The sequence below is a fragment of the Tachypleus tridentatus genome, chromosome 1, assembly GCF_004210375.1.
Source record: "Tachypleus tridentatus isolate NWPU-2018 chromosome 1, ASM421037v1, whole genome shotgun sequence".
NCBI lineage: Eukaryota > Metazoa > Arthropoda > Merostomata > Xiphosura > Limulidae > Tachypleus > Tachypleus tridentatus.
This window is the reverse complement of record NC_134825.1, coordinates 62,103,665-62,127,067: the sequence shown is the minus strand read 5'-3', so window position 1 is coordinate 62,127,067 and position 23,403 is coordinate 62,103,665. Positions and strand designations below refer to the sequence as shown.

The 23,403-nt window shown below is 32.0% G+C and overlaps 1 long non-coding RNA gene across 1 annotated transcript in view; it reads right to left on the bottom strand.

Moving 5' to 3' along the window:
* Nucleotides 1-16,324, bottom strand: part of LOC143249959 (uncharacterized) — a 114,616-nt gene extending 98,292 nt beyond the window's left edge. Inside the window, exon 1 of the long non-coding RNA XR_013028057.1 lies at nucleotides 16,310-16,324. This is a non-coding gene — a long non-coding RNA (uncharacterized LOC143249959). The remainder of the gene's footprint in view (nucleotides 1-16,309) is intronic.
* Nucleotides 16,325-23,403: the final 7,079 nt, after the last annotated feature.

The following is a 23,403-nucleotide window of genomic DNA, read 5'->3' as shown; positions in this document are numbered from 1 at the left end:
TTGCTCTATCAGCCATGGGGATGTTATAATGTGATGGCCAATCCATTATTCGTTGATAAAGAGTAGCACAAAAGTTGGCGGTGGATGTTGGTGACAAGCTATCTTCCCTTCAGTCTTACACTTCTAAATTTGGGACGGCCAGAGCAGGTGGCCCTAGTGTAGCTTTGCGCGAAATTCAGAAAGAAAGTGTATCTGCCTTTATTCAAGGGTAGATTACGTTTTTTTATGAATTGTTACGAGTATTAAAATTAATGTATAAAATATATTACTTTTAGGTTTTAGTTTAGGTTATAATAATATAATACCAAGAAAAGCATTTGATGAGAAACTCAATGATTGTCAGAAAATATATGTTAACTAAATTTATAAATTTAAAATAAAAGAATTAGTGAAATAATACCCTGACAACTCTATGGATCATTCGTTATAGTGCTATTTCTCTTTGTTTTCTGAGTGAATATATGTATAATAAAATACAAAAATATATTTTGTTTTTGGTACATTGTGTTAGGTATCAAGTTGGTTTTGTTATATTTGATGCATTTTTATTGGTGACAACGACAGTGGTAAAATAATGTTGAATTTGAAATTTATCCATATTTGTTTATATATACACACATTTATTAAGATATATATATGAAGGCTTTGGCAACCTCCAAGTGCAGAATAAAATTTTGTTTCAACAGAAAAGATACACATTGGTCTATTTGTGGCTACCGTAGGGTCCTCTGAAAATTTACAGCAACTATTTTTCCCATAAATTTAAATTTAAAACGAAATGATGTGTATTAACAACAAACCAATATCTATGGAGTAATCTTTTCAATTGTGTTAAGTTTATGTACATTTTGTTGCTAGAATCTTATTTTTTTTATCCAATCTTCTGACTTATCATATTACATAAAATAGTAAATTAATATATAAATTCAAATATAGGTTCGAAATGTCTGTGTAGAAATCTTGTCATTTTCAACACTTTGGATTAACATGATATTTACTGCAGTTTAACTCTTTAAATGTGTTTGAACTGGTTAACATGTGGATTTTTGTGTAATTTGGTTAAACCAATCCTCAGCTATTGAAACAAGAATTTTTATGTGGTTAAGTTTTCTTTCGATGCAACTGAAGATCTCATAATATTTGACTGCTATAATGCTTGTAACCTTTTAAAAGTATAAAACTAAATTAAATCTTGTTGAATGTATCCATTGTTTGTACGTATTGAAATTATATCCTGTCTGGATTTTTCAGAAACATCCTTTATGAATGAAGTAAGGTTTTAGGCTTGTAGAAAGAAAATTTATATTCTCCTCTGTTTCCATACACGACTTGTTTATCCTATCGAATACAAAGTATTCGACAGCTGCAATTTGGTAAAGTTTTACTGAACATCCTGAGAATGTCCACAGCTTTGCTTTCTTTAATTCCACTTTAAGGATTTAGGATGCAGCCAGTCTAATGGGCTTTAACCCTAAAAAATGACATATTTGGCATGGTATGCAGTGCCTACAAACACATTCTAAATGTTGAGTTTTACGAAATAGTGTAAGTCGTTTCCTCTTATTTGATTATTATGAAAATCCGTAATCACTTATCCTGCCATTTTAAATACTAATGATTGGTCGTTCAATTTACTCTGTTTAATAAACTCTTGCTAGATGTATACCAAAAGGTTTCACGGCATATCACTTCAATGTAGAATATAATTATAATGAATAGCAAGAGGAACATGAAACTAACGTTGTATAAGTAACGTAAAAGTGGTAATACATTACTAGTGTATCTTTAACCAGTTCTTTGAAAGAATTTTTTTCAGGTCATCTTTAGAGTCTAGAGTTAGTTTCCATGTCACATGATTTTGCAATGGATGGGATATATCTCCTTTGAGTGTGGCATACAAGATTACCTTGAAGTTTGTTCGTAGCTATCTGTTTTTGGACAGTGTCCATTAGATGCTGTGAACCTGTTATTCAGTCACGGAACTGATACTCTACGCTATAAGAGAACCAGAGTCGACAGATAGCGGTAGTGTACTTATATTGTTGGGGATAGCTTGCATCGTCCAGCTCTCTAAGTACATTACAACCTCAGTTACTAACTCTATGTGTTAGAAGAGATGAAAGGCCGAATTTGTGAAAATAAACTGATCGTGTCTGAAAATTAAACTACGTAATCAACGTGTTTTTTTTTTCTCGCACAATTATTATCGTCTTACTTTACAATAAATAGTTACATGTTTATGAGTTTTAAAGTAGCATAATACTGAATATAAAACATAGCAAACATTGATTCACTGGTTTCAGCGAAAAAGAATTTCAAAATGTTAACATAGCACTAAAATGATCTTTATATACTTTCATTTGTTTTAAACGTAGACAGAGAAAGGTGATATAGTAGCGATATTCTAAATTTCTACTATTTATTTACGAGTTTCAGAATTTGATACAACAACATAATATTTTATTAGAAACAGATCTTCCTATTGAACACCGCCTGATGGGGCTAAACAGTTAATAGACCAAATATTTTGTATTACAGGAAACTGATTGTTTGTTTGATATTTTGTATTGCATGAAACTGATTGTTTGTTTGAAGCTAAGCCAAAAGATACACAAGAGGATATCTGTGTTCCACCACGGGAATTTAAATACGGTTTCTGGCTTTATAATATCCGTAGGCTTTTGGCTGTGCCACTGAGGGGCCAGAAACTGCAGATTAGAGCATCTTGTGATAAGTTACCAGTAAAATAATTTATGTCATTTATAAATATGTAATTTTTGATAAATATTTTGGAAATTATCATTATTACTCTCACCATTATTATGATTATCGTCATTATTATTTATCATCCTTACTGTAAGGGTAATTATTAATTATCACAATAATTGTTAGGTTTGTCCTTTTAATTCGTTCGCTGTTGAAGTTATATTATTAACTTATTGTGTAAATCTTAATCAAAAGTAGTAACTAAAATATAACTTTAGTTATGCATATTCATAAATACCTCATATTTTTACACAACAAATTTTAATGTTTGGAGTTGATATCCTCACTGAAAATTAACTATATCAAAGCAAATCACGTTTAACATCATTTTGATAACAGTCTATTGAATTAGGAATCTATAAAGCCAGAAATACCCTTCTTTCAGTGGCGCAGTAGAATGTCTGCGGACTTATAACATTAAAATCCTAGTTTCCATACCCGTTATGGGCAAAGCACAGATAACTCTCTATGTATTTTTCCCGGTTTCCAAGTCTGTTAACTAGTTCGTCATAGTAGAGTGAAACCTGTCTAAGACGGAATTTCACGCAACCTAGTGAATTTCCGGCTTAGACAGCGAACATCCATTTCATTAATTATACGTAATTTTTCAGAGGAACATCATACTTTCTTGACTCAAGGGAAGTAATACGTTTGTGAACAAAGTTGTTTTTGCTGTATTTATTAGAATAAGAACAAAAATATACATTCAAAATATACTTAAGTTCACAAAATCTTAATCAAATTTATTTCAATAAAGCGTTCAATTTCAATTGTTTCGTTTTTTTAAAGGACTTTCTCATGTGGTTAAAGAGAACGCCAGTTCTACGGCTTAATCATGAAGTTAATTCTAGGCCAAGCGTGTTAAGCGTGCGACTCGTAATCTGAAGGTCGCGAGTTCGCATCCCGGTCGCGCGAAACATGCTCGTCCTTTCAGCTGTGGGGGCGTTATAATGTGACGGTCAATCCCACTATTCGTTGGCAAAAAAGTAGCCCAAGAGTTGGCGGTGGGTGGTGATGACTAGCTCCTTTCCCTCTAGTCTTACACTGCTAAATTTGGGACGACTGGCACAGACAGCCCTCGAGTAACTTTGTGCGAAATTCCAAAACAAACTACCCCTCTATTTTTGCATGCAATCTGATAGCGTTAATGTAACTTAAAACTTGTGGTAAAGTAGGAATTTCAGTTTCCTCACTATCTTTACATCTTCTGAATCTCTTGCGATTCTATTATAGATTTCAAATAAATTTCATCAGTTTCTGTTAAAACATTCTTGTCAACGTTCACAAAACTTTCCACGTTTACAGAATCATTTACATTAATCTTCTCAGAAACAGTTTGGATTTCACTAGAACCGTCATGACAAACAACTTTTCCACAATCTCCGCCATTATCAAGAATAATCCACAGTTTGAAAGCACTTTATTACGCATTCATCTTTTACGCACTTGATTGAATGACTTAAAAATACAATTGCATCTAACACGTCAATTTTTATGGTAATTTCAGATGTTCTCTTACAACCATCCATGTTTGCAATACTATGCTAAAGCATCAATTTCCTGTATTTCATTTTTATACACTGTATAATTCCATTATCTAGGGACTGTAAAACTGATGTTGTATATGGAGGTAGAAAGACTAAACGAACATTTGAAAGTTGAACTTTTCGGTGACAAGTTGCATTATCTAGGAAAATTAGAATGTTCCTATTTTCTTGTTTCATTCTTTGATTTAATTTGTTCAAAAATTCTTCGAATATAGCACTTGTCATTAACACTTTATTTTTCGCTTTCCATTCCACAGGAAGTTGATTCTTTCTTAAATTTTTGAGACAGCGCAAATTTTCACTTTTACCTATTACCCACGGTTTCTATAGTTTTCCATCAGCAAATGCGACCAAAAGTACTGTCAATCGTTCTTTCGAGTAGCGACCTTTGTAATAATGACGGCAGAAAAAGAACAGAATATATTTAACCACTACTTACTGCAACAAAATTTCCGAGAATCTATCAATATATAAACAAATTATTAATTAAAAAAGAATTTAGTAATATTTAAAGAAATTATTAATTAAATATTTTTTCCGCCTTACTTAGGTTCTAATTCCACTTTTTGATAGATGAGATAGATGAAAGATAATTTTCCGTTTGCTTTATGCAGGTTCCACCATATATAGTGTATTTTATAAGGGAAATTTTAAGATAATGCTGCAAACTTTTGACATTTCCGGCTTCTACAGGTTTCCGCCCTATGCAGTTTCCGGCTTAAACTGGATTTACTGTATTATCAAATAATTTATTTGGTAATTTTTAGCTTTTTTATTTTATCAGTTAACTGTTTGCAGTGTTTTGCTCACCTACTTTGTTAGTCTTTCTCTTTGTCCGTCTGCAAACTTGTATGTCTATCCTACCTCTTCCTCTCAATTTTTCTTGATACTATTATACTATTGACCATTGCTTTTGTTTGTCGTATCTGTCTTACTGGCATAATCACTGTATGGCTTCTGTCTCTGTAGTTTAACTGGAGTTATTTGTTTTCTTCATTTGTCTACACATTTAGTGGTACGCTGTCTTCAAAATACCCCTGAACAATGTGTTACATGTATTTTAATCACATATAAAAAAAGAAACACAAATGTCTTTGTCTACATCATGCTAATATTATAGTGGTGTAAAATAAAACATACAAAATGACACGTTATTGGTACTTGTGGCAGAGAAGATATGTTGTACACCTAATATTTTCTATTAATAGCAGGGTTATAATGCTTAAGAAAACCTCTCGTAGATATCCAAATGTGCGTATGATAGTTTCCAATAACAATTGCTTAAACATCAAATTTCTCGTTTAAAATAACCATACGCTCATTTGGTTTTATAAGAGAATATAGGAAACACGCGTAATACCAAACACAGAAACACAACTGGCATTAAATGTCACATGAAATTTCCTTAAAGCTTTATATGAAGGGATTTTCTGAGTGTGCAAATGATCATAAATTGTGTACCTATAAAAATATTTGAGGAGTTAAAAATTCACCTATATAAATAAGTTCATTGAATAAATGAATGTATTTACTAGAATATTCTTCATTTTTTTTTGCATTACTTGTTACTGGGCCTGAAGAAATTAGGTGCAATTAGTCATCATGTATTTTAAAAAAATGAAGTAAAAATATAATTGTACGGTTGAAAAACCCTTGGGAAAAGCTCTGTTTATGTGGAAAATAACACACAGATATCCCATATAATAGTGTATTTTTCAAAGATTAAGTCTATAAATTATAGGAAGAAAAATGATGATTATATATGAAAATATATATAATAGTTGCGAGCATAGACACATACGCCGACGTAAACTTGTCTTCCGTATTTTCTGTGTAATCTTGAAAGAATTTTTCTTGGACAAAAATAATTTAACAATAATTAAAGTCACAACAATAAAACATAGCTCGGCATGGCCAGGTGGTTAAGGCACTCGACTCGAAATCTGAGGGTCGCGTGTTCGAATTCTCGTCTCACCAAACATGCTCGCCTTTTCAGACGTGGGGGTACTATAATGTGATGGTCAATCTCAATAGTGGGTGGTGATGACTAGCTGCCTTCCCTCTAGTCTTGCACTGCTAAATTAGGGACGGCTAGCGCAGATAGCCCTCGAGTAGCTTTGCGCGAATTTAAAAACAATAAACAATAAAACATGCTTTACATAAGCCTATTAAACTGGCTGCATCACAAATCCTTAATGTGGAATTAAAGAAGGCATAACTGTAGATATTCTTAGGATGTTGGGCCTAGCATGGCCAAGTGTGTTAAGGCGTTCGACTTGTAGTCTGAGCGTCGCAGGATCGAATCCCGATCGCACCAAACATGTTTGCTCTTTCCGCCGTAGGGGCATTATAATCTTACGGAAAATCCCACTATTCGTTGGTAAAATTTGGCGGTGGGTGGTGATGACTAGCTGCCTTCCCTCTAGTCTTACACTGCTAAATTAGGGACAGCTAGCGCGAAATTTAAAACTAACCAAACTAAACTAATGGTTAAACACGACATTCACCTTAAGCCTAAAAAGTGGTATTTTCAACTTTAAGTTATTAACTTATAAACGCACATTTTACATGCCTTTTTTTCTATTCTCGAGATAAACGAATTAAACAGAGTACATTCATGCACACCAAATATAGGGAAGTTGGAAAACCATAACGCTGATAAAAAGAGAAACATGAACTCCAATCACACTTTCTTATCGTTCTGGTTATAAATGGTAACAACTATATCTCGCACAAGTTCCCAATACATTATCCTGATAGTATATAAAATTCACATTGGATTTATTGTGCACTCTCTGGAACTCTATTAAGATTGAATATTCCATTCTTAGAGAAGCTTCAGTATCAAATAAAAAAAACTTGTTTTTACATTTTAGGTAGCATGTTGAAAAATCATTACTATACCGTAATAAACAACAAGTCACTGGTCCCTTGTTCCATTTAATCAATTAATTCCAGACACTTTCAAACAATTAATTATAAACACCCTACAGTCTGTTAATTTTATTATTTTTAAACTACAATATTAACAATACTTTCAAAAATATATTATCAAAAACATATATATGTATTAAATAAATAATAAACAAATATAAAGAGCGTACTAAAAGCTGTAATCCAATAATATCTTGCGGGAGGAAGGTTGAGTGTAACAGCTCCACGTAACGACTGATGTACGTAAGATTTTAAATATGAATTACAAATTTCTTATATGGTGTTTCTAAAAAGTAAGTAAAATTCATTTTGTGCATTCTTTGTTAAATATTTCCTTGTATAATTAAATATTTATGTTACGAAATACTTATTCTACTGACTGCTTAGCCATACAAAGCCGTGCTCGACAGTAAAAAAAAAAAAAAAAAATTAATGAAGGTTCAAGTGTGAATTTTCAATGTGAAGGAATAAATATAATATGAAATTTAGGTTAATTTATTTGCATTTTAGCATAAAGCTACAGAAAGAGCCAACTGTACTCTGCCCCTCATGGTTATGGAACCCCGGTTCTTAGTGTTGTAAGCCCACAAATATTCCGCTGTGCCACTTTGTGGGATGAAGTTTCTGCTTTAGTAAGCAACAAAATCAATTGCGTTTCATCATAGTTACGTTAAATGTGATTTGGTTTAACAGAACTGATTTTTAGTGAGGGTATTTGAGGACATACAACACTAAAAACCAGTTTCGATACCCCTGGTGGGCAGAGTACAGACAGCCCATTGTGTAGCTTTGTGCTCAATTAAAAAACAACAACAAGAGTGAGGATATTAACTCCAATCTTCAAACGTATGTACTTATTGTAAAAAAATATAAGCTTTTGCGAATATTTATAAGTAATGTTATGTTTTGATTATTACTTTTGATTAAGATGTACAGAATAAGTTAATGATGTAACTAGAACAGTGAATAAATTAAAATAACATGCTTAATAATAATTATGATAATTAATAATTCGAACTATAGTAATGATGATAATAAATAATAGTGATGTAATAATAATTGTTATAATATTTTGTTTGTTTGTTTCTTTGAATTTCGCGCAAAGCTACACGAGGGCTATCTGCGCTAGCCGTCTTTAATTTTACAGTGTAAGACAAGAGGGAACTTGGATAGTCACCACCACCCACCGCCAACGCTTGGGCTACTCTTTTACCAACGAATGGTGGGATTGACCGTAAATTATATCGCCCCCACGGTTAAGTGCGATAGGAATTCGAACCCGTGGCCCTCAAATTACGAGTCGAACGCCTTAATCCACCTGGCCATGTCGAATATATTAATCAAATATTATATATTTATAAATAGCATAAATTATCTTATTGGTAACTTATCAGAAGATGCTCTGATAATCACTTTTCTGCCCCTCAGTGGCACGAGGTATGCCCACGGAATGATAACACTGAAAGCCATATTTAAGTATCCGTGGTGGAGAGAGGACAAATATCCTATTGTGTAACTTTAGGCTCAGCTTCAAACAAACAAACAATCAGTTTCCAGCACATATAAAATATTTGGTCTATTAACTGTTTAGCCTCACCAGATTGTATTCAATACAAATATCTGTTTCTAATAAAATATTTTGTAGTTGTTTTTCTCCAATCAAATTCTGACATTCGTAAATAATTGGTAGAAATTTAGAATATCGACACTACTTCACCTTTCTCTGTCTACGTTTAAAACAAATAAAAGTACATAAAGACTCTTTTTTAGTGCTATATTAAAATTTTCGTCATTCTTTTACTCTGAAACCAGTGAATGAATGTTTACTAGATTTTATATTAAGAATAATGCTACTTTAAAACCCATAATCATTGTAACTCTTTATTGCAAAGTAAGACGATAATAAAGTGTGTTCAATAAAAAAAATGTTGATTACGTAGTTTAATTTTCATACGCGATCAGTTTATTTTCACAAACTGGGCCTTTTATCTGTTGTACAACACAGAGTTAGTAATTGATGTTGTAAAATCAAAATTCTCATCTTTTACTAATTTTTTGAACTACTGAGTTTTGTAATACACTTAGACAACTAGACAAGTTATTTCCAACAGTATAAGTACACTACCGCTATCTGTCGACTCTGATTCTCTTACAGCATAGAGTATCACTTCCATGACTGAATCACATGTTCGCAGCTCCTTCTGAACACCGTCAATATACAAATGGCTAAGAACAAACTTCAAGGTAATACAGTATGCCACACTCAGATGAGATATATCCCATTCATAGCAAAACCAAGTGACATGAAAAGTAACTTTGGGCTATAAAGATGACCTGAAAAACTCTTTCAGGTGACTGGTTAAAGTTACACCAGGAATTTATTACTACTGCGAAGATAAACATACAACATCAGTTCCATGCTGCTCCTGCTGTTCATTGTGAATATATTCTACATTGAAGTGAAATCTCAAGAGTTTTTTATATACATCTAGTAAAAATTCATTAAACAATGTAAGTTGAATGACCAATCATTTGCATTAAAAATGGCAGAATAAATGATTCCTGATTTTCATAAAACTCAAATAAAAGGGAATGATTTACACTATTTTATAAAACTGTTTTATATATTGTCATGATTAAAATATTTATAATGTGTCACTATTTATTGTATACCATGCCAACTAGGTCACTTTAAAATTTCAAGCCTATTAAACTGGCTGCATAACAAATCCTTAAAGTAGAATTAAAGTAGGCATAACTGTAGACATTCTCAGAATCTTCAGTGAGATATTGCCGAATTACAGCTGTTGATACTCTGTATTTGATAGCATAAAGAATTTGCGTGTACAAACAGCGGGGAATAATAATTTTCTTTCTAAATGCCTCAAACCTTACTTCATTCATGTATGATCTTCCTACGAAAATAACTGAAACTTTCAGACACGTGAAACCTTAAAACGCATAAATATCGGGGATTTGAACAAAATTTAATTCACTTTTATATTTCTAAATAATTACAAGCATTATAACAGTCAAATATTATTCGATCTTCAGTTGTATCGAAAGAAATCTTGAGCACATAAATTTTCTTCTTTGATTAGCTGAGGATTGATTTGACCTAAATACAAAAAAAAATCACATGTTAGGTAGTTAAAACATATCTGCTCGGCATGATCAGATGGGTTAAAGCGTTCGACATGTAATCGGCTTAGGTAATTATTCTTGTAATTCAATTTAAGTATGCTAATAAAAGGGATATACATGCAACTTCATTTTAAAAGTATTTTCAAACAATTATTAATTTAGTATGAATTGCAGTTTCTAGGAAATAAGCTGGAACCATAAAATTGAAACAATTTTTCAGTTTAGGGCGCTCGACTCCGTGGGGTCAATCCCACTATTCGTTGGTAAAAGAGTAACTCAACAAATGGTGAAGACTAGCTACGTTCCCCTACTTTTAAACTGCAAAATTGGGGACGGCTTGCGCAGATAGCCCTCGTGTGGTTTTGCGCGAAATACAAACCAAACCAATCAAACATATTTAAATAGTTAAACGGCAGTAAATATAATGCTAATCCAAAGTGCTAAAAATTACAAGATGTATACACAGAGAGTTCGAATCTATATTTGAATTTATATATTAATTTACAACTTCATGTAATTTGAATAAAAAGATATGATTTCAGCAAGAAAATGTACATATATGTGTATATATATATATTTGATCAACAATAAATGATCTATTTATTGATCTCTGACAAACAATAACATGGTAAATGTGGTCTCTGAAGCTCTTTGAAACATTCGTCTGTGTGGTCACACATTGTTATAACCTAAACTGAAACCCATAAATTACATACTTTATGCAATTATTTTAAGGCCAGGTTATTAAGGCACACGACTCGTAATCTGAGGTTCGCAAGTTTGAGTACACATCACACGAAACAAGCTCGCTCTTTCACCCGTGGGGGTGTTATAATGTGACGATTAGTCTCACTGTTCGTTGGTAAAACAATATCCCAACAGTTGGCGATGGATGATGATAAGTCGCTGCCGTCTCCAATTCAGCAAAGGGAAAGGCAGCGACTTATGTAGCTTTGCGCGAAATCCAAAACAAACAAGCATTTAATTTAAAAATTCGTAATGATTCGAGGAAAAAAAAAGATAGTCTACATGGTCCGGAAGTTCGCTGAGAAGTGATCATCGTTTCTGAATCTTGTTACAACAAGTAACTTAAAGGTTTAAATTAACGCTGAAGAAATGCTATAATATAATGAATTTTATAAACTGTCTGACAACACAGAAAGCAAGTGAAAAATATTTTACTCATAATTTTTATACTTTTCGATATTCTGCATAAAATGATAGTAATTAATATAAGACAAGCGTGCGAATAAGTTTGGTCTTCACGTTTGCTTCGTCTTTCAATAAGATGAGAGTTTTTTATTGTTGACTGCGATTCTGAAATAAATGAAATTCCTGACTTAAAATAGTGATAATCAAAAACAATAATGTAATTATAAATAGCATTTGTCACAAACGACGATAAACTTGGAAAAAGTAAAACAACGAAATGAATCTTTTATTTCATGAGAAGAATCGATCAGTAGCTGAGAGGTTAAAAATATAAAACAAAAAGTCGTCGACCTTGTTTTTTCAAAAATAAATACCATAAACAATTTATTTTATACAACATAGTTTCAGTAAAAATATTAAACATTGTTTCAGTTCGATAAATAATTTTTCACGAGTAAACTTAAAACATGTTTCAACGAGCAAAATAAAATATTTGGCTGTATAATCGAAACACACAATTTTCTACTTTAAACTGAAGGGTTATTTCCAGTTTTAAACATCTATGATTATATTTAAGAAAACAGAAGCTATTCTAAATCAAGAACCTGTTAAATACCGCAACTGAAAATTTTTACTTTTCTCTTGAGATAATTTTATGATTACATTGTTTCAAGAGAAATGCTACATTGGACTATCTGTTTTATCTAATGCGGGGAATCTAACACCAGTATTTAGAGTTGTAAGTTAGTAAAGTGAATGTAGTCTCACCAGAAAACTCATTACAACTTGTTCAATTATAAGCATTGTACATTCATTATACTCGCTGTTAATGCGTAATTAGATTACTGCACTTTAAAACATTTAAATGCTCAAATCCAATATATTTTCGTTTCATCAAAATATCTACTAATTATAGGAGTAACTTCATCTAATGATGAAACTTATAAGTAAAAAGTACATTATAACTTAAATCCTCAAAAATTGTAAATTAAACATTTTACACAATTTCATCTAATGCTTTCAACAGAATTAGATTGAACTAACCAGTTGGGAACACAGGATCATTTTTAAATTGATAAGCGTTCCAATGCACGATTAATTCTAGAAGGAGAAACAGAACATTAATAACGAGACATTCATGAGCGAGTTTTTTATTGCATAAAAACTATTTAGGTTTTCATAAACATCTACATAAGAAATATATTTCAAACAAAACTGCACAAGATGAATGAAAGTACTAATTATTAAAGTTAATATAAACTAGAAATGATCTTTTATGAAAATAACTGTCTGATTTAGGCTATTCAAATATATATTTGTTTCTCATGGTCTTAAAGACATTAAATGAAGTTCTCCAAGTATCTAATAAGTAATCAATATGTTTTATAAATAGTTTAAACAGAATCCATGATAAAATGATATTTACTTTCATGGTACTCAAAGTCTCCTCTTTTCTTTTTATAAATGTCAGAATACTGTTTAGAAGGAAGAAAAAACATTGTAACATCGAGACGTGTAACAATTTTCGATCTTTAATGTTAAGAGATTCTTTTTTTTTTAAATATACTTTTAAAGCGAATTTTGAAGAATTTATTTTAAAAAAAAGCCAAAATCACATGTTAGCATTAAGGTTAAAAAGTGAAAAAAATGATTTCTTCCAATTTGTACACAGATGTCATAAAATAATATACCTATCAATTAACAATAAATAATTTAACAAATAGCTTTATTTAAAATGGGTTACAACACATTGACATTCAGAAATGCGATCTGGTAGTAGTAGACTTTGAAATTGCCATGTATAAGAAAAATAAAGTTGGGAGGCAAATTTTTTCAACCATTATTTTATGAAGTATTTTTGCAAGGATTTAACTTTTAGACGTCCTTCCAATATCAATGTACGTGATTCGGTAGGATAAATTTATTCTGCATCTTACGAGTTTGGGAACATTTATTTATCCAAATAAAATTACAAATATAAAAGAATGTTATCTGTGAGAAATATCATAAGTAAATCAAGAAACAAATCTACTTGCCACAGCTTGTATCACAGCTTCCATACTATCTGGCCCGGCATGGCCAAGCGTGTTAAGGCGTGCGACCTCGTAATCTGAGGGTCGCGGATTCGCATCCTCGTCGCGCCAAACATGCTCGCCGTGTAAGCCGTTGGGGCTTTATTATGTACGGTCAATCCCACTTTTCGTTGGTAAAAGAGTATCCCAAGAGTTGGCGGTGGGTGGTGATGACTGGTTGCTTTCCATCTAGACTTGCACTGCTAAATTAGAGACGGCTAGCACACACAACCCTCGAGTAGCTTTGTACGAAATTAAAAAAAACAAACAAACAAACCATACTGTCTCTGGTCTGTAAAAAAGGAGAAACAACAAAATAAAAAACAGTATGCTCATGATAAAATAATACATATTTCGTGTAAAGTGTAGCTTTTCATTCATAGCTTTCCTGCAAACAAATTCTTTAGATAGATATCATAAGGAATTCTTTTTTCGAGAATTTGATTTTAGTATCTGTTTAATTTAATGTCTTCTACAAATCACAAAAATGCTCAAAGAGCATGATGAAATAGGTCAATAGTATGGAGGAATAACTTTTTCAAAACATGTATATATAAATCAATGTTTCGTCACATTCTCAAAATAAAGACCAACAGCCATCACCACTTTATCTGCTTTTTTAGGTGTACCATTCTCTAGGTTGTTTGTTGTAAATAAAATAAAATAAATACAACGAACAGTGAATTAATAACTTCATAAATATTTAAATTCTTATATCTTTTTACGTTATTAGAATATAACAATTTATGCAGTTTCATTTTTATTTGTTCAGATGTGATGGTTATTTGCTTATGATCTTTTAACGAATAGATACCCTAATAATATCTCATTTATTTTCAATTTATCACAAACGTAATACATATTTATATTTACAAAGTTTATTACTGTTCAAAGCATACATAACTGTCCTTCCATGAATGTAATATACTCTACACATGAGCTACAATAACTTAAATATAAACTCTTATTCTTGTAAAAAGAACAAAGTGTATTTTCTCACTCATATAAGGGTCTACGTTTGCTAACAATGCATCAAATATAAATAATAAATTAAGAGTATCTAAAAAAACGTGGAATATATATTTATTTTAACACACCTTCATTCATTGTTTTAAAAATAAAAGCTTGAATGCAAATATATTAGTTTTCTTATAGCAAAGCTAGATGGGGCTATCTGCTGTTGCTTCAAGGAAAACATAACCACTGATTTTGGCATTGTACCCCCGAAGACATACCGCGGTATCACCAGGGAACATTTGACATTAAAACCATTATTTAGTGTTATCTGTATTTAATATGAACCACATATCTCCTCACTTTCTTATTTGGATGTAATTATTATTAAAAAAGTAATACTTGTATGCTTTTATAAAGATCAGCAAATGAAATGTTATTTTTATAGGGTATGTTATAATATAAAAGTCTGTTTAATGTAGATATCATTACATTGTGATTAAATATTTTATGATTGTATAGTTTGATCATAACAAGACAGTTAAACGTATTTAATTTATAGAAAATGATATGACAAGTTTAATTAAGTAACTCGGTAAGGGTCGCAGGTTGTGGAGATTATGTTAAGTCACGTGAAATTTATAGATGTCGAGGAAATGTTGAGGGCTGACGATTGAGTTATAAATATATAAATAATATTAGACGGGTAAATAGCAGACGGATAAAGACAGAGAACTTGCGAAGTTATGTTTGTATTGTTGTTTCGAATTTCGCGCAAAGCTACACCAGGGCTATCTGCGCTTACCGTCTCTAATTTAGATGAGTAAGACAAGAGGGAAGACAGCCAGTCATCACAAATTCTTGAGCTACTATTTTACCAGCGAATAGTGGTATTCACTGACACATTACAACGCAACTACGGCTGAAAGGGCGAGCTTTTTGGTGTAAGAAGGATCCGAACCCGCGACCCTCGGATTCGTGTTGAGTACCTCAACCACCTGACCATGTCCGGCCGTTAAGCTAAGTAGAATACTGTAGAAAAGGCATTCGGACAGACAAGGCCTAACTGTTGATATATATTAGAGCGATATTAACGATGTTGAAAGAAATTAAACGAATAGTGTATTTTCTCAAAGAGACTTCTAAAGTAATTTAACCTGCTTGTGGACAAAAAATAGACTGTAATTGGAATTCGACGAAATTACGAAAGAAGGAGCAGAAAATTTTAAAAGTAAAGAATAATCGTGGTAACTTGACGAAACGTAACGAAACTGTTCTCAGTTTGGCGACAGTGAGAGAGAAAAATAGCACGACTTGTGAACTGAAATTCTAAAGCAAATAAATAGGTCTAAGTGTAAATTTCAAAAGATGTAGAGAACTGTACAGAGTCTAAGATATGCCTCTGATGATCTATAGTATAAAGAATTTGTTCTACACACGTTTAACTACTTCCTAATATATACATTACTTTTCTAAATAAGTGAATTAAGTGCTGTCTTTATTTTATCAAATTTACCGCCAACAAGTCAGAGACGTCTACTTTAGTAAACTTCCTAACAGATGGCGGCCCAGTTGTATAATGCGGTTGTGAACGGTGGTAGAACGAGAGCGCGAATGACATAAGTAGTCACACAGAATTTGTACAGAATAGGAGAAAGTAGAGGATGAAAACACAGTGAAAACGAAAGAAACTGTTAAATACACTGTGTAATAGTAAAGTTGAAAAGGAATTATACTTACTATTTCAGGCCTCTGGTCACACGTGGACTGATTTCCTGCATGTGCAAGGTATATAGTAAAAAAAAAACGTAAGATAAATGATCGTAACTATGACTTAGGTATTCATAACCATATCCTTTTATCACCAAACTTACTTCTTACGTTGCATTTGTATATAACACTTTTACAAAAGTTTCCATAAGCCACTCTGAGGACGACATATTTCCTAAAACAAAACAATCTAAATACAGTTTGCTGTTAATTTTGTGAAACACTTATTGTAAGAAATCAAGTACACATTGCATTATTCCTCAAGTAAATTTGCATATTTGTATAAATTTATTTGTAAGCACATATTTAATGACTACATACTGCATTACTGACAATAACTGAGGTTTTTGGGACAAAAATTTCACATTTTAATTCGAACAATAAAAAACAATTGTATTTAAAAAGCCATTATAGTAATCATTCATCATGGACCATAGATCCACAGTTTACTGATGAAATTTATTACTTCTTTTTTATTAAATATATGCATTAATACATTTATTACATTAACGTTTAATATATTCTAATTAAATCCATTAGTGGCGACCACAAGTAAGATATTTTAGACACTGTAACTATACTGCTTGGATTTAATATGTATTTCAATGGCAGCTACATGACTGACAAATTTAACTTTAAACAATGACATATGTCTCAGCAAAGGACGGATTCCACCTTTCATTCAATGGAATCCTTTCCTTATTTTGCTATTTAAACTTATAACTACTAACTATATTGTCGTTTGTCTACAAATTAGTAATAAATACTCCAGCTTAAAATCACCAAACAACCCTAATCGTCTTTGACCCTAATATATTACCAACAATCATTCCTCATGCGTATGCTACACTTCTACTGTAATTTGAAACGTCATTTCTATATACCAGTTGTTGTGTAATTAAATGTGACCATTTTCCTAAACACCGTATTTTGTAGAAGTTATGAGTTCCACTTCTATTTATGGGATCTCTTCCTTCAGCGCTAAAGCTCAAGAATCCTGTTTCATTCGTAAACCTTTCAACAAAAAGTTTCATCTTTTTTTTTTGTGTCTAACAGAGAAAAAGGTGTTCGTAAATCACAAATCCACATAAAATCAAATTTAACTTTGTAATTAAGCAATTAGGAAAACAAATTGTGTGAACAACTGCGATAACAACAAAAGTTTTCAATTATTTCCTTCTGAAAAATAATTCAAATTATTTTTTGTGCTGTGTAACATTGTCGTTTAACTAATACTCTCAAAATTAGTACTGGTATATTAGGAACCTATACCCCCGTATAAAGTTCGTGAAGATGCTGCAAAACTTCCTTCTTCAGGCAGACAACCAAAGATTTGGTGTTTCAGGTCGTCATCGACACAGTCTGAACCGGCTGCTAAAACAGGTTTACTTGAATCAGTTATCCTTGTATTTTATTAAAACAATCATTGGACTGTGTCTGGTTATAATGGAATGTTATCCGCTTTCATATTCTGCTGTGTTATCATATTAATATCTCAGAAGACTGCCATTTGATCAATGAGCTATGTATCTAGACCGTTTAATACTTCTGAGACATCCGATATCGATGTTACATGTTCACCTTTCGGCCATAATTGAGCAGTAGTATATTCAGGCTTAAATTTATCATTGTCAAAGTGACTTGCAGTGGATTGGCAGTTAGTTCATTGACTCAGGCTAGATCCACCGCGATGAACAGGACACCGGTAGGCCATTACATAGATTTTAATTGAAACAATTGTTTTGTTTGTTTTGGAATTTCGCACAAAGTTACTCGAGGGCTATCTGTGCTAGCCGTCCCTAATTTAGCAGCGTAAAACTAGAGGGAAGGCAGCTAGTCATCACCACACACCGCCAACTCATGGGCTACTCTTTTACCAACGAATAGTGGGATTGACTGTCACATTATAACGCCCCTACGGCTGGGAGGGCGAGCATGTTTGGCGCGACCGGGATACAAACCCGTGACGCTCAGATTACGAGTCGCGCGCCTTAACACGCTTGACCATGCCGGGCCTAATTAAAACAAACTAATATAGTCAAACTAGGTGATTTTCCAGGGACATTAAATGTTATTAATGAAAGTTAAATCTGTGCTGTCGTTCCATCAATATAGACAAAATATTATTTCATTTCAAGTTCTCAAACGCGCATAATAACTCCTAGTAACTACATAATGGAAAATTTTCGGATATTTTCACGAACTACTAAAAGTGAATAGTTTAAATTCATTATCACTTTTCTGACACATTCTTAACCAAAAATTATGAAGTGTAATTCTATTATTTTCTACAATGTTGCAAAAGAAAGATGCAAACGTTGTATTTCCATATCCATACTCTGATACAACACACATTGAATCACACTCAGTCCTAACATGGGTAAATAACGAACCATTTTTAAAAATATGAACAACTTTAAAAAAGAACACTAATAGGAAGTTAGAAAACACAGTACGTAATATCTAGAGAGGAACAGAGTGGGGTAATTCAAAACTATATGTCATATAGAAAGCTTTATGTGCATATAGACATGTGTTTGATTTTAACATATTCGATTTAATTTAAACAAAAATCAATCTCCATCAAGAGATTATATTGAGATTCTTATAAACAAACACAGACACACCACAGATGACATTTCGGATAGAACGCAGGATCATCATTACCGCATATCTGCTTCTTGGTGTTGGACCATTTTGATTCGAACTTGGTTGTCCTTAAATTCTTTTGTGACTGCTAGCAATAACAGCGAAAGTCAAGATCAGGACAATAGTGTAATCTTCATTGTTAAGAGATGAACACTTCTGTTTGATGTTATACCAGACTGTAAGGGGTGTATACATGTAGAAAAATCTTTGAATCAGTTTGGTCTGGATTCCTTACACTCGGTTCCCTTATTGGATGTCTGATGTCTGCATAATTACTTCGGTGTTCAAACAGCTGGTAAAATGTGTATTTGTCGGTTTAGAAAAAGAAGTTGGAATTTGCATTCAAAATGTACTTCATAAATGAGTGACATATAAGCTGTTTAATTATGTTGGCTGACAGAAGATTGTTTTGAAAGATGGTGTAGTAGGCGTAGTCTAAAGATACAAATATATAATATTTAATCTTCCCTTGTGGTTTTCCAAATGTTTCGACATTTGTATCCATAACAAAATGATAATAAGTAGCTACTGAAATGTTCTATTTCACAAATATTTACTGTATTTTATTATAACAATTTTATGTGGATGCTGTTTCATTATGTTTCTCTTGCTGTATACACAGAGATTTTGATGTTGAATAAAGTGTTCTATCTGATTCATAACAAGTTTATGCAATTATCATAAATCAAGAAAAAATTCGTCAGTATAAGTATTGTAGAACAATAACAAAGAATATATTCGTACGCTGAATGGCAGAGTTCAAACATTTCATTTCCGATATTTAAGTTGTTTTTTAAGTTGGTCTGAAGTAGAAATTACTTACTGATAAACAAGCCTTTCAAGCTAATTCGGTTGGAAGCTAACACTCAACACGGCCAGAGATGGCTTACTTAATGTACTGCAAATCCAGCATCCAGGTTTGTAATTCTAATAATTGAGTTTCAGCATTTAAAAATAACAAATATAAAAAATAGTAAATGAGCAAATCGCATTAATTTACAGTAAAATAGAAACAAAAGAAAAAGCTTTATACATTTCTGGGACCACCTACCACTGAAAAAAAAGACATCATTCAAAATATATTGTGAAGGTTTATTGTAAATACAACCGAGATATTTATATGTCGAGTCTGCTCTGGATTGAGGCATTACAAGATGTGATGCTCTACAAGTGATACTTCCACATAGAATATTAATTGGTGTCATCTTTGATGCAAGACATAGGAAGTCTGTTATGAAATCCTCATATAAAGAAAGCTTAAAGAGAATTTACAATAGCACTTTTATAACTAGAGCTGTAGAAATCTCACAGCTGATCAATGTCATTAATTACATGATTTTTTATCTCGAATGTCAAGACAACTTCTGTAATAGATGTCTTGACTTAGATTGAAAAAATAAAAATACTCATAATATTGATACTGGAGATACATCCCAAATATATCAGATGAATGGAACTTGAAAAATAGCCTTTTAAGCATACAGATGCAATTACAGAACAATAAGTCATAAAACTGAGCACTACCCATTACGGATCAGTTTTTGTATTTTTGAAGGAGACGGACAGATCCACTAGATTTTGTTGGATTAACGAAATGTAAGTGGTGTTCCAATAAAGAACATTTCAAGCAAATTGGTTTTTAATATTATATCGAAAGATTGAATACTAGCAAATGCAATTAGATGAAGTAAATAGAGAGAAAACAGCCTTTGTTGTAGCAGTTTGTTGCGTTACAATTTGGGTTACGTAATGCGCCTGTTATTTAGAAAAGTTAATGAAGTATGTTCACATATACTCTGTTGTAATGCCGTACAAACGACTTTAGTGACATAATTACACATGGAAAGATCTTTGATAATGTTTATGTTGAAAGTATTTTATGATGGACCAAGGAAATTTTTGGATTGTTTGAAGAAATAGAGCTCTGAGATAAATTCCAAAAAGTGTGCATTGATTCATCAACTGATCAGTTTTCTGGGATAAATAGTCAGCAAAGATGCGCCTTCTACAAATTCATCTATGACTGAATATATCCAGAATTTACTAACACTAAAACACGTGCATGAAGTAAGATGATTTCTTGGATAGTGTTCCAACTGTCTTCAATTTGTAAAATAATTTTTGACACAGCTTATTCTCTGTACAAAGTATTTGAATAATAAAACAAGTTTCGTTGGACTGTTAATTTTGAACACAATTTAGCAAAGCGAAGGAAGTATTACTAACTACTCCTGCATTAGTATACCAAGGAATTGAAGACGAAATCGTAGAAATTCTGATACATTATTCCAAAGTCTATGTGTTAGGAAAAGAATAAATACAACACAAAAAGGGAAGCAAAAATAGTAAAAAAATAAACAACAGATAACCCACAAGCGATGGCAATGAACTAGTTTTGTCTAACACTCAACTGAAAGATGCTCAAACAAAATATCCAAGTTTTAAAGTAATTATTCAGTGTATTATGAATAGTGTGAAAAAACCAACCTGTATCAAACAGTCATTTTATATATCCGTAAGACAAAGATGTAGTAAGGAAAGTTTGATCCATTATGGAAATATACCACCTGACAGACACAAGTACTATAGCTGGTATTTCCACAGTTTCTACATTCCAAAGTATTCCATTATCTCCACAATCTTTCAACAACTTAACCATTTAGGTATTGAAAAGACAGACGAGAGAATAAGAGTAAACTTTTATGGAGTTGGATGCCATGTAGCCACAGAGCATCATATTGAAGCATCACTCAATAAAGTTACTGAAAATGTGTTTGGTCTTCTGCCGTAGCATGACAGATGGTATTAAGTATCTACTATTTTTAGCTCGGTAGCAAGAAAGCTTGTCAATGACTTTCTATCAAGAGTCGGGGTAAAATTCGATTAAGTTAAGAAGCATTCATTGGTGGGGAATTTCAAAATTGTGCAGAGTCAGGTATACACTTATTTTCGAATGATCAAAAATAACTCGTCCAACGATATACGTTACAATTATAATAAAACAAAGCAGGCTATCTGTCCTCTGCCCATCGAAATCAGATATTTAAAAAGCGTTTAGTCCGGAGACATGCCCCTGTGCCACTGGAAGGTTTATTATGTAATGTCACACTTACCATACAGTAAATGAATTCCAGAAAAGAATCGGCTTGGGTAATTACTTTTATAATTCGATTTAAGTAGGCTGAATAACAGGACATACGTGCAACCTTACTTTGAAAGTATTTTCACACAATTATTAATTTAGTATCAACAGCAGTTTCTGGAAAATAAGCTAGAACCATAATCCTAAACACAATTTTTTCACTTATAGATCATATCAAACCAAACAAAGGTATATCCCAGTAAGGCCGTTGAGTTTAGGGCGCTCGGCTCATAATTTGATGGTATTGAGTTTGAATCACCGTCGCACTAAACATGCTTCCTCTATAAGCCACGTGGAAGATATAACCTGATGGTCAATCCCACTATTTGTTGATAAAAGAGTAACACAAGAGTTGGCGGTGGATGGCGATGACTAGCTCTCTTTCCTCTAGTCTTACACTGCTAAATTTGGGACTTTCAGAGCAGGTAGCCCTCGTGTAGCTTTGCGCGAAATTCAGAGAGAAAGAAGGAAATTGTATCTGCATTCATTCAGGGGAAGATTACGTTTTTTTTATGAATTATTACGAATATTTAAAATTAATGCATAAAATGTATTACTTTTTAGGTTATAACAATGTAATACCAAGAAAAGCATTTGATGAGAAACTCAGTAATAATCAAAACATATATGTTAACTAAATTTATAAATTTAAAATAAAAGAATTAGTGAAAATATATCTTCACGACTCTATGGACCTTTCATTGTAGTGCTATTTCTCTTTTTTTTTTCAGTAAATATATATAATGAAATTGAAAAATATATTTTGTTTTTGGAATATAGTGTTAGGTATCAAGTTTTATTATATTTGGTACAGTTCCATTGGTGACAACCACAATGATAAGAATAATGTTACATATGAAATTTGTCCTAATTAGTTTAAATGTACACACATTTTTTAAAAATGTATTTATGAAGGCTTTGGCAACCTCTAAGTGTAGAATAAAATTTTGTGAAATAAATTTTACCTTTGCCACAAATTTTAGTTCATTCTTAAAAGATGTCTAAACATGATAAACCAATGACTATGGAGTAATATTTTCAATTGTTTTAAGTTTATGTACGTTTTGTTGCAAGAATCTTATCTTTTTTATTCAATCTTCTGACTTATCAAATTACATAAAGTTGTAAATTAATGTATAAATTCAAATATAAGTTCGAAATGTCTGAATAGAAATCTTGTCATTTTCAACACTTTAGATTAACATGATATTTACTGCAGTTTAACTCTTTAAATGTGTTTGAACTGGATAACACGTGTATTTTTGTGGATTTT